General features: G+C 31.9%; 1 protein-coding gene across 3 annotated transcripts in view; it reads left to right on the plus strand.

Moving 5' to 3' along the window:
- The window catches only part of BORCS6 (BLOC-1 related complex subunit 6), a 441,611-nt gene extending 429,334 nt beyond the window's left edge, over positions 1 to 12,277 (plus strand). For all 3 annotated transcript variants that reach the window (XR_016293438.1, XR_016293440.1, XR_016293439.1), the window contains one exon: positions 11,998 to 12,277. The gene's annotated coding sequence lies outside the window, so the exon portion shown is untranslated. The remainder of the gene's footprint in view (positions 1 to 11,997) is intronic.
- Positions 12,278 to 16,227: the final 3,950 nt, after the last annotated feature.

Genomic DNA, 16,227 nt, shown 5'->3' on the forward strand with positions numbered 1-16,227 from the left:
AAATCAAATCTCTGGATTCCTTGAGTATTGCAGGTCGCGTTTTAAAATGTGATTCTGTAGTGTATACTTTTGTTTTTTGATACGTGTTGCAAGTCCGTAGTATTCTCGTCGCGAATTTGTTGAATTTTGGGTATGCAAAATCGTCTTCTAGAATTTGTACATATATATTATAAGCCCTAACATGTGCATATAATTCGTGTACTTTCAAGATAATTTCTTTTGCGAGGGACGATGGTAGAAAACTTTTCTTTCCATGGTTACATAATTGATAAAGGATTTCTCTTTCTAGTTTGTACCGGGTATATTTATGTACATTCTTAATGTTTTGTTTAATCATGTGCGATTTTTTATCGTTTGATTATAAGTTTACGATCTCTTTTAACTGCTTAAGTATGTTTTTATTTGGTTTTCTTGATAATATTGTAAATATATTAAGATCCTCGGTATTATTTTAGTCTTTCTTATGTACGTATTGACTTAACGAATTAGCTTCAGTGTTCTCACTTCCCTTAATATATGTTATTCCAAACCATCGTCTTAAATTAAAAGAATCCATCTCATTAACTGGGCGCTTAAAGTTTTTTAGCACATCAAGTATGATAATGCATGATGATCGCATTTAATATAAGCTTTTGCGCCTAATTAAAAAGAACAAAATTTGTGCAATGCCCAAACAATTGGTAATAATTCAAGTTCTGTGGTAAAATAATTCTTTTCTGCCCCTTTTATTGTTTAAATCGCTATGTAGACTACTCTTTCATTTTTATCATTGTCTTCTTGACATAAGATGGCTCTGAGTGCAATTTTACCAGCGTCTGTGTATAGAGTAAGGGGTTTATTTAGATTTGGGTGATTTCACAGTAAGTTGTTGTGAAACAATCCTTTTACACGGTTAAAGGCTTGTAAATTCTTGTCCACCCATTTCCACTTTTTCTCGTTTCAGATAAATTACAGCAGTAGTTCCATCTCTTCCCAAACGCAATGTGAGAACATGGCGAAAAAAGTTACTAACTCCTACAACCTTTTTCCTCTTTGATATTTCTGGATATTGGAAAATTTTTCATTGTTTTATTATTTCTGGATTAGATTCAATTTTCTGTAGGGATAACATGTAACGTACAAATTTTATTTCTTCTCTACAAAATTTAATTTTTTTAAAATTTGTTGTTATATTTTCCCTTAAAGTTGTTTCAGACAGAATCTTTAGATATTTTAAGTGTTCAGGAAATGTTTTGGAAACTCATAAATAATCTTCGACAAAATTAATCATGCAATCTCGGATGAAATTTAGTAAGAAATCTAATGCTTTTGTCAAAACGGTGCTACTCATTTTTAATACGAAAGTTACTACTTTAAAATGGTATGTCCTTTTCTTATGTGAATATGCCGTATATTTTCATGGCTCTTAATGCAAAGGTTTTTGCCAGAAACTTGTCCTCAGATCTACGCTCATCATGACCTAAATGTCACTACATTTTTTTTAAACCTCTTCTATTCCCTCAGCTCTGTCATGATTGCTTAATAAATGTTCATTTAACTTTCGTGCATCAAGATATATTCGTACCAAACCGTCAGACTTTGAAACTGTAGTAAGTGGGTTTACGTTGATGCTGTCTGAACGTTCTATTATATAAAGTTTGTATACTCTAAATTGTTCCAGTTCTTTACGAAAAATGTGTCCGTAATTTTTTATTAAACATTTAAGTTGGTCTTTCTGCATATTATCTGTAATTTTTAGCTTTTATAATTTCTCGTTATCAGATACTTGTAGATCTATGACTAGAACCCATCATTAGAATTACTAAGCTCTAACTGGTTCTCTATATTTTGAATTAATTCTAATGTGTCAGATTTTTTGTGCATGTGTTAAACTGTATGACTTTGTACTCATGTTTTTGAAGAAAAATAATTTCGTCTTGGTCTAAGTAAATATTTACTCTAGCTTTAAAAAAAAATTAATTCTTAGTATGTAATTGCGAATGATTTTCAGTATTATAAGGACATCAATTTAAAAATCAGAATTAACTATTTTTACTTTAGCTCTGAAATGTTTTTTTGCTTATACTTCTGTAGGCGCGTTATGTGCAAGGGTTAATAAACGATTTCAGATTAGAAAAAAGGGAAAACCATGTGTACAAAAAAAAAAAAAAAAAAAAACAGTTTCCAAAGAGATTTCAACCAAGACCTCTTGCACACTGGCCCAGCCTCTTACCCGCTCTGCTACAAGTGGGCCTGATATTGAAAATTTCATTACTGCATGTTATGTTGTAATTCATAATGTATTTTTGAAGTGAAACTTTTTATGTTGGACCGTAAACAGTTGCGTGGGGGCAAATGCATTACAAAAAACGTAGCCACCCAATAAGAATAGCTGTATGTCTATTGTTTTCCTTAATCTCAATTAGATGGAATAAATTGTTTTACATTTAAGGTATCAACAATTTAAAAAAAAATTCATTTGTTTAATACAATGATTCCAACAAAAATCAATTGTACATATAATATGATATATCAAATACACGAATAGTAATTTTAAATAAAAAGAATTTTTGTCCCATGTAACTGGACAAAAGTACCTTTTTCTGGGCACTATACTAAAAATTTTTATTTTTTTCTGCACTACATGACCCAGAATTCGTACATATATAATTACAAATATCATAGCAAACATAGAAGTACTTGGAATTCGCGAATTACATGTAACATAAAGATACGTATTTTATGCAAGCGCGTGCTCGAATATGTAATAATAATAAAATGTTTACTTTTTTAATGTCTGATTCTTAAAGACCTATTGAAATTAGGTGTAATCTAATTTTCTCAGTTTCAGTTGTACCAAATTTAATAACATTTGAGTTGGAAGCTTTACTTCTACCAGGGGTCCCGAGACCCACACCTGATTTTTTTATATAAATTTTTTTTTGTTGTGTATCAAACCATTTGGTTTACTTATTATTTAATAAACGAATAATTTTTTTAATTATTTTTTTTTTGTTTAATGTTTTTTCAGAAAACTTAGAAAATTAGTATATTTAAGCAGAGCAGCTTTCCTGTGCATAAAGACATATTTATTTACTTATCAATTTGTTACTTTTACAGTAAATCAATACTTGTTTATACAATTTTCTCATTTTTTTTTTAAATTTTCAAATATTCAAATAAAAAATTTTTTTACTGACCAAATACAGTAATTGATTATTATTGTGTTCTATTCTCATACAATTTTTCCATTACTAATAAGGATGTTCTTAACATAGTTACTGGTGGAAAAGTTCAGAAAAGTAAAGGGAGAGCAAATATGAGCAGCTAAGCTAGCAATTGTTTTTCTCGTGTGAATGTACTCATATACATATTCTTACGCGAATTCGATCCCCTCCTTCCGAATTTGTTTAAAAACTAACTAATGTGTTGACCTGTTTAAAAATTAGACAGGTTTATATTAAAGTAATTTTTTATACCAAAAAAATTGTGAGATTCCTACAGATTGTGTGATTGCATTTTTAAGTGACTTTTCCATAAGGATACTTGTTGAATTGCAACTTTATAAAATTTAGCATAGAAAAAAGAGTGCAGTTAAAAGATCAGACATTTTTTTAAGGTATTTTATATACTATTTCGAAAAAATGTTTGATGTAAATAATACCTGTCAAAAAAAACCTATGTGTGATGGACGCCTTCAAGGGACATTCACTAGCATGTACTACTACTACTTTGTTAAAGAGAATGGTACTACAGAATGGTTTTTCTTAATTTTTTGGATACAATTGTATTTTGAGTATTCAGTATGGACTAGAAATAAGTGTGTGAGCATGACGTTAGATATGTATTTAGCGTAGGTAGTAGGAGGTTGTTTTTAAATAATCGGAAGATTCGATGCAATAGCACACTCTTGTACTGGCTAGTTTATACATTGTTAATATTGTATTGTACCGTTATATATTGTTTATAATTATTAATTTATTAACTATTAAAATATCAATTGAAACCATACTCAATCAACGTAGGTATACTCATTTATAAGATAATTTCCCCACCTTTGAACACAGTATTATTTCATAGAAGATATTTTTATTGTCATAGTTCTTAAGGATTTCAAGAAATTTTATAGATCTACAACATTTTACTTGGGTACTCAAGCATCCACTGTCCACTGGTCTAACCTTGAGTGATTCCTCTCCAGTAAACACGCATGCTTGGAATCTAATTACTGGAAGGGCAGGAAAGTTCTTCCATGCATCATTATGTTTCCCATAAAAATATTTGGATGTACTTAGCTTACTCCCCGTATCATGCCTCTAGTAAAATCCCTTTTTATTGAATATTTATTTTTCGGCATACAAACGTTGTATTGGTTAAAAGTTTTCCGTCATGTGGTTCTTCTATAGAAAATTTTTGCTTTGAGTTTTTTGTAAACCAGATGGTTGAAAATGTATGCATTTTTTATGGTATTGGATTTTATAATCTGTAACTGTTTCTTTAATCAGACTATCAAATGGAAACACTGCTGGATATGTTACGGGTATCAAACACTCTTGGGCCTTTACTGGCAATTCGCCTTAGATGCTTACGCAATTGTTTTGACGATGTTTTAATTAATTGGTCCTTGTAATGCCCTTTTCTATTGTTGTATATCGTAGGATATCGATTTTAGAATCTTTTTGGGGTTTTGGATCCAACGTCTATTTATTTTTCTGATTTGTGATCTCTTCGATTAAATTTGTCTGAGCTCCCTGAATTTTTCGATTATATGAGTTGCTTTGTGGTCTCTTTATGTTCGGTTGATTAGAAGTATAATTGTTATCGTTATTATTTTGTTCAGAGTTCGTATTGTGGTTTGTATTATTTATAGTGTTGTTATTTGTGTTATTACTACAGTTACGCCAATTATTATTTGGTGGGTTAAGTGTTGAAACTCGAAAGTTACTATAATTACGAGTGCGATTAGGGTTTACCTGTCCCCCAAAATCTACATATCAGTTTTGTCTAACCGTGATAGAACTATTTAACGTACCCACTTCGTATATGGAATTTAAGAGTTTTACAAGGTCGTCAATCTTGAAGGACAAAGAATTGAAGAGTTACTTCATCAACATGATTCGCAAATTTATCGACGGCTTCTGCCTTGGTGGACGGTACTAATAGAATTTTTACGTAACTATGTGTATTTAGAACATATTTACTGCGACTCATATAGTTGTAGTAGTTTTTACAAAGTGAGTGAATGATTTCCACTGTTTTCAATGTACTTGAACACTTTTTTCGAAGCCTTATTATTCTCTGACAAAGTATTCGATTTGTCGTAAGTGGCCTCAGATCGAAACTTTCCTGCGACTAATCTGTGATAAAGTGGCAAAATACTTTTATACTGTATCGTATGATATACCCTTCATTACTATGCTACGTAAGTGATTGCGAGTCCTAATACTATTTAAAGTTTATTTATAAATTGTAATTATAAGTTAATTTTGTTAAGTTCCCGACCCGACAATCACACACACGACACATACATACGGAAAGTATAAGGCACATCCACAAATAGACGAACACATCAATGAATCAGGACTGGCAGGTCCTGGCACCCTCTGGATTGAGCTTTACACAATGCATCCCTCATTGGAACAAACTAGTGTAACTGTAGCAGCTTGTTTTGAAATGTTTTAAATGAAAAGTGCATGCTACACCCACTCCGTCCACCATTCGGAACGCGTTTAAAATATAACAAGAACATTATTCAAATTGTTCCCAGATGAAAAGGTGTAAAGATGCCCAGGCGCTTTTGTCTGCGTTCAAAAAAAAAAAAAATAAATAAGCATTCAAGTCACTTGCCACTAACCTTGGCATGATCTAAGGGTTGTCAATGAATTGCAGCACCACGGTTACATGACTTCAGAAGTCTCCCATGAAAGGTCACTAAAGTCAAAAATTTTTTTCCCAACATCAGTTGAGCAAGTAACACATTCAATTTCTGCAAGAAAAACAATGTAATAAGAACAGTGCATTGCGTGAGTTTAATGTCATACTTGTTCAATTTTATATTTTATTGAGCTTACAGACATAATATACATAAGTTAATGTCAGAATATCTTAGCTATAAAATAAAAACTTGTATAAAATACTTTACCTTAAATTTTTGCTGCAAGAACTATTTGTCCCTATTTGCTTTCAAGGTCACGAAATGTGTACCCTTACGCCAGGGAGGTTTCGTAGCCAAATGGAGATCCCCTACTTTACCACAATTTTTTTTATGTATTTTGACCCCTTAAATCCAAACTTTTAGGGTAGAATGTTGTAAAAAACTAAAATCAATTATTATAATCAATTTTTATAATAAAAATAAATAGAATTAACGCTTCTATCAGTAAAAAGTTTTTTTATATTATTTGGGCTTTTCTGAACAAAAAAGCTCTCTTGACAAATTTTCAAAAATACCATGGATTTCGGAACAAACAGCAAAAATTGAAAAACTCGTATTCTTGGTTATTTGACCGGTCCATACCACACTTCTCTAGCATATTTTGCAAAGTGTAAGCAGCGTAAAGTGTAAGTTCAACCTATCTGTATGATGATGGGGTTATGCCACTCTTGTAAATGTTCATAATTTTTATTAGTAAATTCTTAAAAGTGCATGTTTGAGCTAGTGTATTGCACGTTTTGTGACTAAACATTTTTCTCTTCTATCCAAGACAGTTTCGATCCATAGTTCTACCAAGATTTAATTTATATATTATTACTGCTCAGATTATTTTAAAAAGTATAATAAAAAATGATAGTATTTTGAATGTTATACAAATTTATTGGACAAATTTTTGAATTTTTATTTTTTTCTAAAAAAAATTTATTCATCTGATTTCATCTTGTTTGGATGGTTTAAAAAAAAAAAGCAAACTAATAATTTTTTTACGACATGCCGTGCGCGGGAACCCTGATTATGAACCATCTGTTGTAGCTCTAAAGACTTCGATGTACACATGCGACTCACAACTCGTGCTGCACACTCGTGCAAGTGCGTATGTATGTCGAGATCTTTAGAGCCACATTAGATAGCTTATAATCTCGTTCCCCACGTACGGTGTGCCGAAAAGTTGTATACACCACACGTGTGAGAGGTTAGGTGATTGACACGCGTGTGTCAACGGCCTTCCTCGCGCACTAGTATCGTAATGTACTTTTTCGAAAAAGCTTGCAATTTAAATAAGAAAATCACAAAATTAAGGGAAAAATTTTTTTTTTTATTTTCACCACGTTAGTACAACCACAAGTATAAGAAAAACGTTTAAAATCCTATGATTAAGCAATTTTTTTATTTGACTAGTTTCAATAATAATTTTTGAACTTAACAGTATACGTATTTTATTTCGAACGTTCAATTTTTAAATCATGCGCTCAATTTTACGCACAAAAAGTTCATTCCAGAGATTAGATAGCAATTTTGAATATTGCGGGGAACGAATTAAGATACAGCTAGTGTACACTCTTTGTACGATATTATACATGAGCTGTTTAAATAATATACTCATAGTTTTGTCAGCTTTTCTTATTTCAAATTACACTACTAATTGTTTTATAGATTTTTCGGAAACAAAAATGGTAAATCAAATAATAGCGGTAGAAGTATTTTTATGCCAAGTATACAAAAAAACACTAAGTGTAAAACGTTTGATGAACTACGTTATTGGTTTTACAATTATTTTAAAACTGGATCGATAGATAATGCAGGTATAAGTTTGACTACCACCTACTTCCAAATCAGTTCTAAGTTGTAATTGTAAAACTTGCAAAACGAAATTTTGTCCATGTTCAACATTAGTGATACCTTGTATATCATTTGGTTTGTGCCAATGAGAAAGGACTTAAAAAAAATGCTTTTAAGAAATGATTCGAGTCATGATTGATAGATTGATTACTACATGCGGTTTTTTAGGTCCAAATGTAAAGATTACAACTTGCTACCTAACAATTCATGAACATTACATGATACGTAAAAAAATTTTATTTAACCATAGAATTATATCTAGCGTTTTTTTATGCTTACAGTTGTACTGACATGGTTAAAATGAAAAAAAAATTTTTCTAACTGATGTGGTTTCCTTATTTAAATTCTAAGCTATTTCGCAGAATTCCATTTCTTTGCTTTTTTTTTTAATAATAGCCAAACAAGATGAAATTAGATCGGAAATTTGTCCAATAACTTTGTATAACAATTTGAAATACTGTTATTTTTTGCTAAACCTTTTAAATTCACCCAAGCAGTAAAAATATATAAATTAAATCTTGGTAGGAACTATGGATCTATTTGTCTTTAACAGAAGACAAAAATGTTTAGTCACAAAACGTGCAATACAATACCTCAAACATGTACTTTTAAAAATTTACTAATAAAAATTGTGAACATTCACAATAGTGGCATAAACCCATCATCATACAGATAGGTTGAACTTACACTTTACGCTACTTACACTTTGCAAAATATGCCAGAGAATATATGCCCATTGCACAATAAGACAACACGATATTTACTGTAATATTCTGAACTGGTTTTTCTCGTTATCACGTAGCGTAGAACCTAACCTACGTAAAACATCTCAAACGAAAAAACTTATGAAAAGTAGGTAGTCTAGGGATGTATACGTGCCTGTTCGCACTCGTACCTTTTCATTGTGTTTCTGTATTTTGATGTCTGTACAGTTTACAGTAATGCAGGCATTTTAAGCTTTAGCTAAGGCCATCCTGGTCTCATCTCTCATACTTGGAAGTGTCACAAGAAGTTTAAGCAAGTGCTGGCACTGCCAACGCTCTTGATTTGGACAAAACTGGAAAAATTTATTTCGAGACAAAGAATCACGATTCTACGAGAGATATTGTCAGTTTTCGCGGGCTTACTTGGACTGAATCACTTGTCATTACAACTACTAGAGACTTTTTTATTCATCTCATTATTATGTACATCCCTGTAGTCAGTGGGTATACCAGCTTTATGAACAGCACATTACGGGTGTTAGGTGACACTCAAATTTTTAACTATACATATAGCGACTCCTCGCACTGTATCTCTTCTTTTTTGCAAGATATTAGAAATTTTTAGAGCTTTCCAACAATAGTGGCTTACTTAAGAGCTTGTACGAAATGTGACAAGTAAATTTGTTACTGTGAACGCAGCCTTATAGTGAACCCCTGGCAGTTAAACGTCGATGATACGTTTGTTCAGTACGGGTGAGATAACACCGATCGTAATGTGAATACTTTTGATAGATATGAAACATTCCATTGGCTTGACAGAATGGCTGTACATATACCAGAATGTTTGTGGTGAATCTCCGGCGTTTAGAACATTGTATAGTGGTAACTTATATGTTTAGTATTACATGAATAAGAACTTTCTACTATGGAAAGGATTTATGGAAATTATATCTAGGAACGTGACATTTTCTACGTCCCAAGTAGTATGACTTTCATTTATTACAGAGCCGCCATCAAAGTAAAGGACCCTTATAACTGCTAGGTATTATTCAAGGTTACAAATAACATTACTAGACCAAAACACCACGATTTTTAACTCTAGGCCAATCATTGTATCTAAAGACACGTTCTTCGTTCACGCCAGAAGAGAAGGTTTTGGTATGAATGGCTGGCTTCCATTTGGCCATGTCGATTATGAGAGCTATTGGTCTTATAATAAGTGGTTTCAGTTTAGAGAATATGTGCATGGGAAACAATTTGGCACTGAAGCAGCCTAGGTCATTGAAGTAATTGAGTTCAACCACATCTTTGAGATATAACAGTCCTAAGCTCGACTTTTTACAGGCAGAAGACAGCACTGTATACATTTAATATAGCATTGAACGGCGAAAGGATTTCTCCCCTATTAGGCACACCAACAAGGCATTTTGAGGTTTGTCCCCTTACTGTGTTATTAAACAAACACTAAATAGATTTATTAGGACCGTCCTCAAACATGGGAAAGGTGTATCACCAAGCGTTGTAGATCGGTACTTTTAAAGCATGCCTGCAGCCGTGGATGTTATGCAGTACTTGGAGGATTTCTGTTGTTTTAAATCTGCATTGAGCGAACAGCATATTGATTTGACAAGTGGTCGCATGAAAAGAGATTGAGACGATTTAGTCAAATTTAAATATTGATTATAAGAGAACGAGTATTTTATAAAAAAATCTTATGTCTCTGTTTACCGGCATTTTATGTACTGATTTTATAAACTGCCACATGGCATTTGAAAAGAGGTCAGAGGCAATGTGTACAATAATTGGTAAGACATCAGATAGCGTTTCTTTGACTCACTTGCATACTGTAAAGACTCTCTCTTAAGTTTATGGAATTACTAGTACAAGAGGTTAAGAGAGATCAACTACATTCAGTCAACCCTAGTATACTTTTTTAAAGAATAGTTTCTCTATTTTTTCATGATTAAAAAATACGTGAGATGTTTAGTTTTAATCTCTCACGGTATCCTTTGGGTCTTTTTAACGAAAACTGTCTTATGCGGAAATCGACTAAATCAGAAATGCATAAACTCTTGACGCCAGCTTCATAATACGAAATAAAACATCTGTCATTTTAGAACGTTATTGATGGCGTGTGGTTATTGTATTATTTAATTTGCCACATTGTCAAAATTTTTCACAAATTTGTAAAATTTATTATAAATTTGTGACAGCTAATTTTCAAAGTAACGTGGTAGTAGTCTTTGATGGTTGCAACAGCGTGATTATCAGTGTTAAGTCGTATAAATGGTATCATAGAAAAAAGGTACTAGCTGCATTAGAACAATCTAAAACATCTTGTGTGTCTGTTCCTATTGTTGGCAATGATATTGATCTGCTTATTGTAACAGTGGGAGTACTACGTGATGGAAGCAGCCTATGTTTTTTGAAGAAATTGAGTGGTGAAGAAAAACTGTGCTTTACAATATAAGATCTCAACATAACATGCAGCCTTTTGCTCTATTAGCTCTTGCATACGGTGACTGTGATAGCACTAGTTTCTTCTTTGGGAAAGGGAAAAAACGGCTATGCACAATGTTAGAGACCATCTTCCAAATTCTTGATGTCATAAACGTAATTTATAATACAAGCATTGTGAACAAGGTCATGCATCGTGCAGTTCAACTAACAGCAATCGCAATGTATTTGACGAAAGACGCGAAAACAGTTTCCATTCATGTGTTTCACTATTAATTGTATTTGTCGTCCTTAACAAGTACAAAAAAAGTATTTTCTATAAACCTTGCCAACTATAAACTCAGCCCTTTCAGAGCACGATAAAAGTGACAGTTGTGGCTTAGATGGTCATTAAATCTGGAAATATATGATTGGAGACTCATATCCCTCATTTTGAGTCCTATTCAACCGCAAAAACTGGCAGCTTTAGATGATTTACTGAATGCAATAAGTTATACATCTATTTGCATTCTTTAAATTAAACGTAAGGTTGCAGGTATAGACTTAGGCGTAACTTTAAGATCCCTGTAAGACATTCTATAAATATGTTCAAGCACATTACACGTATTTGTGAAAATTCGGTCTCTCAAATTCGCAAAAAAATTTATTCATGTTTGAGAAAAAAAATTTATTCAAACAGGGAGAGAATACCTCTCAAATGCAAGTAAAAAAATAATTCTCTCTTACATGGAGAGAAATCTCTTGCTGTTTGAGTAAATTTTTTTGTCAAATGCGAGTAAATATCCTTTCGTGTATACTCATACGTTTGAGAGACTGGGTTTCTTCTTATAATGAGTGAATATATGCTTAAAGGAATAAAGAGAACAGATTTCATTGTATACTAGTACAAGAACGAGTCATTGCAACTTTTAGTATTTTGAATATTTTTGATAAATCAAGTAACATTCAATTGACATATTTTATGATATTAGCTTCACCTTTAGTAAGTTCTTAGCCCAATTATGTGGCTGAGAATATAAGAATCATCTCATTAAATTATTATAAAAATTTTTTTTACATTCAACTTTACTATTTTTGTTTCAGGTAAATTGTGCCTGCCGTAGTCGTTGTATCACTTCTCGATGCACCTATAAAAAATCCGGTCTTGCATGTACCATAGAATGCCAACATTCTAACTGCCAAAGTTACGACAGTACATCAAATATTGTAAAGAAAAGTAAATCTACTACTAGAATAGTCGACAAAGACGACGACGTTGACGACGTTGACGACTTTAACGATAGCAACGACGTTCACTATCTATGTGAAGATGTGGAGCTCGTAGAGAACACAATATGGAAGTTGAATTGAAAATTTAACAACCTGTGCCAATTTTTATTTTTTTCTGTATAGCCCATACATAAGTCTGTTTATAAATATTCGATGCTTTTTATATTAATAAGTATGAAATAGAAAGTATAAATTAGTGAAATCGTTATACCATACCTATTCAAATCATTAAATGTTGTTTATAAATATGTGTCAAGAAGCAGTGATTATAAGCAGATTAAAAAATTGTAACAAACTATTAATATGCGTAAGCTTCTGTGAAAGATAGAGGTAAAAAAAAAACTGTTACAATATTACCATGCTATCGCAAAAAAAGCAAATATCACATGGAATGTGCCAACCAATCAGTGTCAGTTGTACGGTTTTTCAGGCCTTCGTTTTTCAGTCTACATGTTGATACACTCTCAATGAACTTTTTAATTTACATAAGCTCTTAAATCGTTTGTATTGTTTTACAGATAAATCTTGATAAATTAGACTGAGTTGCTTGTAGTCAATATCCCCTTACTAAAAAACTGGGAGAGACTGAAAATGATACTATTTTTATGTTTACAAAACTGAATGAAGTCCATACGCAGTATAAAATAAAGATTATTACTGGAACGGAGGATGAATTGCAAATCCTTATTCCGAAACTGATTGTAGATGCGTTACTAAAAGATGAAAATTATTTAATGAAACTGCAAGAAGATGCAAATAAAATAATTTATATGTATTATGTAAGCTAAAGTTTAATTTTCATATGCATAATTTTTGTAATAATTTCGGTATTAAATAAAAGTTAAGTTTATAGTTATTTTTTCCGTTTTATTTATGATTCACTTTATTTTATAGTACCTTTCTTAATCTTATCAAATCAGGATGACCTTACTATTGCACAAGATACTTATTAAATGAATTCAAAATACTTTATTTGTACATCTTACAGAAACAGTTTTAATGATCTGAAAAATGTTTTGTACTAACATACTTTGACAGATTCAGTTACTTAACCGACAGATTATCATTCTCAAATCATAATTCGTTGGGGTAAGTAATTGAAGCAAGCAATCTGTTTATTTGTCCACAGTTTGACCGACCACAAAGAACAGCTCTTAAAGTATCTGGTAGAATATTAGCATGGCTTTTTATTTTCTTATCTTGCTTAACGATTTCATCAAAATTTACGGCAGAAAATTTTAGATTCTGTTCCACGATGCTTTTATTTGCACTTGATAAAAGAGAAAAGGCGAATATTGTTAAATGCAAGGAGTTTTCATACTCTTTCATTTGAGGAGGACACGTCAGGTTGGGGATCTGAACGGCCAATCAGACCTTAACCTAATTCCCCTTAATTAACACGATCGCAGTCGTAGTGAATAGTTACACAGTTATTGATGGTTAAAACTGCTGATCCCTTGGATTTTATATTAAGTATAAGTCGCTGTCGAAATTGTGTATGATGTTTCTTGTGGACATATGCAACAAAGAATGTTAAAATTGTTGATTATTCACAGTCTTGGATGTACCACTGCAAATTGATGTTGTAAGATAAACGCTTCAGAAGATTGTTGGAGGTTACATGTGTGGTTCAAGTTTTGTGACGGTAGCTTGTTTCAAAGGAAGTGAGTTATACGTCACGCGATTGCAGAAGCAGGTGTACCGCTTCTTGTTTGGAGATCACTGAGAACTGTGTTTGGAATTGATAAATATTAAGTACATGACATGGGATGTCACAATAGTCTTTTTAATCGTTGTTTTATCAGTAATGCTAATTTTTTTTCGAAATTGATACTACAATTCTTATTAAAATCTTAATCTTGATATTAATAAAAATCACTGTTTAATATTATATGGTACGTATAACAATTATTAGGAGTCAATCATAGAAACGAACCAGAACCTATGCTGTAAAAGGATTTTATGACGCACATATTTGTCATTCTAATTAACTGTTTGAAGCAAAATTTAGTTTTGGAAAGTGCGCCAGTGGATTCACATTTGGAATTTAAATAATAAGAGAATTTTCCAGAAAATGTATCTACTTATTGTCTTAGTCTATACAATTGAATTGTAGAGTACAATTGTATTAGTGGTGACGTAAGTAAACTTGTTTAATTACGTCTATGAAATAAAAAAATATTAACAGGCTTTGATGTGATGTAATGGATTGTGGACATGCAGGGCTTCAAAAAAATTGGCAATGATTATGTGCCTAAAGAGTTGGTGATTATTTTACCTCGTGGGGATCATGAGCCACAAGTATTACTCTTGAAGCTGCCATTTCTTCGGCACAGACTAAAGAATACATAAAAATTTAATAGTTTATGGCTTAAGCTGGTCTATCACAGATTAAATTGGCAATTAAGTTATATTGAAAACACGGAAATTGGCAATGAGCATCTCACAAATCGTAAAGATGCTAAAAAGATTTTTAGGATTAAAAAATTTAAAAAAAAGTATCTTGAAAGTTTTAGTTGGCAAGTTTATTGTATGACTCATTATCTACCTTTTGAGCTCCTAATATTGGCTACTGCATGTGCCTATAATAATGGTGTAAATATATCCATATTTGCTGTCCATAATAAAAATTGAAAGAAAAAATTATACTCTTGTGTGAAGATGTGTGGGAAAGTGGGAAGATGTTACTATCTGTGACAAAGTGCAATAATTAAATTATAATAGAAATTTAATTTCCTTCAAAAAAATAAACTGTTACTTAAAGCCATGTGTAATATGTCATCATGAAGTAGTTTTTTAACAAACTAAATAAAATAGAGGAAAGTAGCAAAAATTGTCGTACCAAAGACGATAGAGATTGCTTGAAACCTGTTTTAGAGAAGCATGTTAAGTCTTAGGCAAAAGTTAAGAAATTATTGATACAAAAATATCCCCTTATAAAAAAAAATTTTTGTCAAGTAACTTAAAACAAGTTAAATAATTTCATCAAACAATGGGCTCTTACAAGAGCCATACATTTTTTCACTGTTATTGAAATTTCATGTATATATATGTATAATTTAAAATTGTTATTACTATTTAATAAATCTTTTCTAATGATATACCTACGATAAAGATCTAAGAATTAACTGTTGCTTTTCACAGAAAATTTATTTAGTAAATTAATTAATAAACTAGGAAAAGGCTTTTTATAGTGTTGCAAATATCAAGCTGCTGCAAATGGTAAAACATTTAGAGATCACAGTATCACTAAATCTTCTTCGCTGTAAGTAGAGGTGAGCGAGGGAGAGAGTGTAGCAGATGTGGCTCTCACACGGGGACCAGAATGCGGTGCTAGTAAATATGCAAGTCTAGAGTCGCTCTGGCACCTGTCATGTGGCCCCAGAGTCCTCTACGGCTAACAAGCCAGACTATCAGCCAACGGGGACGAATGTGTATATTTCTGAAGTGTGCGGGCTTGAATTATACGCGAATGATACTTTTTATTACATATTTGTTTAAGCACTTGCCTGAGCAAGCACTAGTTTGTCTTCTATCACAAGCTACGCCACAACCGCTGTAGCTAATTTTTTTAGATCGCAACAGGAGTTATATGGTAAATTATTAAATTTGATTTCTTCTGCTCATTGACTGCATATCAACCAGTGTAAATTCATCCAAACATGGTTGTTGATGACAAGAACTTCTTTTGCGGATATACGAGGTGTGATCAAAAAGTAAGGTGACTTTTTGAATTGCGCGCGCTCTTTACACTCTAACTTTAAAATGTTTTTTTTTTTATTATGTTGGTACACTAGTCACGATCATATATTCATAGTCTTTTTTATATAGCATGTGTTGTTTTTATGTGAGGGAGTTAGAGGTTAGACTCGTGTTTGCGTACTCGGCGATTTCTTTTTGTTGAAAATAATGGAGCAAAGAGTTTGTATTAATTTTTCTGTAAAAAATGGTATTAAGTGCTCAAAAACTCTTAAAATGTTGACAGTGGCCTATGGTGAGTCAACTATGAGCAAAAAAAATGTTTATAAGTAGTATAAATTATTC

The sequence above is a fragment of the Copidosoma floridanum genome, unplaced genomic scaffold (assembly GCF_036245765.1).
Source record: "Copidosoma floridanum isolate Cflo_tuat_1 unplaced genomic scaffold, Cflo_Japanese_pri ptg000004l, whole genome shotgun sequence".
In the NCBI taxonomy this organism is placed as follows: domain Eukaryota; kingdom Metazoa; phylum Arthropoda; class Insecta; order Hymenoptera; family Encyrtidae; genus Copidosoma; species Copidosoma floridanum.